This window comes from Haliaeetus albicilla, chromosome 30 (genome assembly GCF_947461875.1).
Source record: "Haliaeetus albicilla chromosome 30, bHalAlb1.1, whole genome shotgun sequence".
Taxonomy (NCBI): Eukaryota; Metazoa; Chordata; class Aves; order Accipitriformes; family Accipitridae; genus Haliaeetus; species Haliaeetus albicilla.
Window position 1 is genome coordinate 1,432,694 of NC_091512.1, and position 3,461 is coordinate 1,436,154.

The window sequence follows — 3,461 nt, forward strand, 5'->3', positions numbered from 1 at the left end:
CTGCTGCTGAGCTGGGCTGGGCTCCTGGGCTGGAGGGAGCTCATAGCAAGCAGGCAGCACTGCAGAGAGACAGCTCTGCCCAGGAGCGGCTCCTCTGCAAAGCACAGCAGGGCTGAGGGCACTGCCTGCAGGCACCGAGGGGAGAGAAGTGAGGCAGAGAGAGATGTTAAAGGCAGTCTGGAGTGGGAGGACAGAGAAGAGCTGACCTGGAGAAAAATCTTCACAGCCCTTAACAGGGTGAGTGTCTTGCTGCAGGGCAATGCAGCTGTGGTTCATGGAATGATCTCCTAAAGCTTGTACATCCCACAGCCTAGTGGATCTGTTGTGAGGACTCTTACAGTTTGTGCAGTGTAGAGAAAAAGGATGCGCTTTTGAGCACAGCTTCCGTGCTGCACCCTCAGAGGGACAGGGCATGTCAGCTGCCTTCACCTGGGGATGGCTGCAGAGTGTGAAGGTGGGTGTGCAGCCAGGGGTGCCCAGGGCTGTCCTTCTGAGCAGGGTCCTTGCAGCCAGGGCGCTGTGTGCTGGGGCAGGGACTCTGCCGCTGGTCAGGGTAAGTACTCAGCCTGCCTGGGGATCTCTAACAGCAGAGTGGGGAGAAGCTGTGGGTGGAAAATAAACTTGCAGGAGGGCAGGGTCTTTCTGCTGCTAAGAGGGTGCTGTGTGGATCAGGGCTGCTCACAGCTCCAGATCATCCCCAGGACATTTCTGAGGGCACTTTTCAAGGGCAAGGTCAATGCAGGGATACCTATAATCATAACTAGCATTCCTGAGTTTGTGTTTTCTGTTTCCTACTCTTGGGGAATTTTCAGGGGAAATCAAACAACTGTTGTCATACTTAAACAGCACACTGAGACTCCTAAGCTGTAACGCTGAGAGACCAGTACTTCTGACAGGAGCCTCCTGAAGTAGAGCACAGGGACTGAGAACAACTGCCTGGCTGTTGTTGGTGTCTGGGAGATGGCATGTACAGCTGGGTAAGGGTAACTCTTTCCTGAGACTTCAGCTGCCTCTGCCCTTGGCTCTCTGAGGCAGTCGATCAGTGCATTTTTCCTTGCTTCTCCACTAGTCTGTGTTATTGCTACTGTTATCTTATTCTTGCTGTCTGTTTCTCTGGGGTGGGAGTTTCAGCTGCAGAGTCACACACTGAACTTGTGGGTCCTCCCATGCAGCTGTGTCCATGGGAACAAGGTTACAGGTGTCCAAGCTCTCCTCCAAGCTGTGGGCAATGCAGCCTGTGTCATTCCCTAGGAAATGAGCTGACTCTCCCTTCCTGAGATACCATCATCAGGACACTTGGCTATTTTCTTGGGGTGTCCTTTCAAGCTGTGAGCTGCCCTCCAGGATGCAGGTCTGTCCCATAGCATCTTGGTGTTCCTGAATGCCGCATGGAAAAGCACAGAGACACTATGAGTGAGGAAATGCTGCTGGGTTTGTGAAATGAACCATGTGTGTCCTTGGCAAGAAGTGGGGTGCAGAGACCTTGAGAAAGGGGGAGTCACTTGGTGTTGGACAGTGGGTGACTCTGCTCTCAGTAGTGCCTGGAGTATTTTCAGGTTAACACAGGGGTGTGATTACATTCCACCTCAGAAAGGTGAGAGCTCAGTGTAGTTGGCAACAAGACAGAGTGACAGACCTGCTGCCCTCCCTCTGCACTAAGCCACAGGCAATCCTCTTGCCTCACAGGACACACTTTGTTTTCTCCGAGTAAAGCACAAATGATGAGGGTTTCTGAAATCCAAGAAAATCTCACCAGGTGAGATAGTGGAGAGCTCTAACCCCCCACCTTTCACTCAAACACTGTTTTGATTGTGGTTTCTTAGCACTGGGAGTGCAGATGTAGAGAAACACTTTTACGTTAGAAGCAGTTTCATCTGACCAATTCAAACACCAGGACTGACCCCCCCTCAACAGACATGATTCCCAGAAACCCACTGCTGCAAAGCAGGGCTGACTCCTTGGCAGCCAATGGGCAGAGGTCCTGCTCCTCACGAGACACGCAGCCAGCACCAACCAGAGCTCCATCCACAGAGCTGAACAGAGATCTCGTTGAAATGGAAACAATGCGGTGAACATGTATTACGAGAAATGGCTTTGATTTTGGTCAGAGACTAATGCCCTAACTTGTCACTGTCCTTGCCTCCCTGTTCAGTGCTCCACACCCAGAGGCAGCAGATGTCCAACAGCAGCTCCATCACCCAGTTCCTCCTCCTGGCATTTGCAGACACACAGGAGCTGCAGCTCTTGCACTTCTGGCTCTTCCTGGGCGTCTACCTGGCTGCCCTCCTGGCCAACGGCCTCATCATCACCGCCATAGCCTGTGACCACCGCCTCCACACACCCATGTACTTCTTCCTCCTCAACCTCTCCCTCCTTGACCTGGGCTCCATCTCCACCACTGTCCCCAAAGCCATGGCCAACTCCCTCTGGGACACCAGGGCCATCTCCTATGCAGGATGTGCTGCACAGGTCTTTCTGTTTGTCTTTTTGATGTCAGCAGAGTATTTTCTTCTCACTGTCATGGCCTACGACCGCTACGTTGCCATCTGCAAACCCCTGCACTATGGGACCCTCCTGGGCAGCAGAGCTTGTGTCCACATGGCAGCAGCTGCCTGGGGCAGTGGGTTTCTCCATGCTGTGCTGCACACTGCCAATACATTTTCACTACCCCTCTGCCAAGACAATGCCGTGGACCAGTTCTTCTGCGAAATCCCCCAGATCCTCAAGCTCGCCTGCTCAGATGCCTACCTCAGGGAAGTTGGGGTACTTGTAGTTGGCTTCTGTTTAGCTGTTGGGTGTTTTGTTTTCATTGTGCTGTCCTATGGGCAGATCTTCAGGGCTGTGCTGAGGATCCCTTCTGAGCAGGGACGACACAAAGCCTTTTCCACCTGCCTCCCTCATCTTGCTGTGGTCTTCTTGTTTATAAGTACTGCCATGATTGCCTACCTGAAGCCCCCCTCCTTGTCCTTCCCATCCGTGGACCTGGCAGTGGCATTGCTATACTCAGTGGTGCCTCCAGCCTTGAACCCCCTCATCTACAGCATGAGAAGCCATGAGATCAAGGATGCCCTGAAAAAACTAATCACTGGATGCTTTTCAGAAGGAATAAAGTATCTGTTGTCTTTTTCATAGGACTCATATCTCATTACAGGGTCAGCGTATTCTAGTGGTTATTTTCTGAGAATTTTTGGTTTCATGGCTTCTTTATTTGTTTTATTTTGTTTTGTTTTTTATCTTTGTTTTACTTATATGAATGCTTTCCACAAAGAAATGTCTTTATTCCTCTGGTTTCTAATTCACAGTCTATCCAGCTTTTGTGTGCCCCGTAGGCTGTGCAAATCAGGAGCCGTAACCTCTGTGTGTTTAACCAAAATAAAGGGCCATGCAGTGACTTGTTTTTCTGAGATCCTTCCTCCAAGACCTTCTCTGCAGCTGCAGCAATCAGTGCCTGTGTGCAGAGG

The 3,461-nt window shown here is 51.3% G+C and overlaps 1 pseudogene; it reads left to right on the forward strand.

The window, feature by feature from the left end:
* Positions 1-2,175: 2,175 nt before the first annotated feature.
* On the forward strand, positions 2,176-3,073 carry LOC138682971 (olfactory receptor 14C36-like; annotated as a pseudogene).
* The last annotated feature ends 388 nt before the right edge of the window (positions 3,074-3,461 follow it).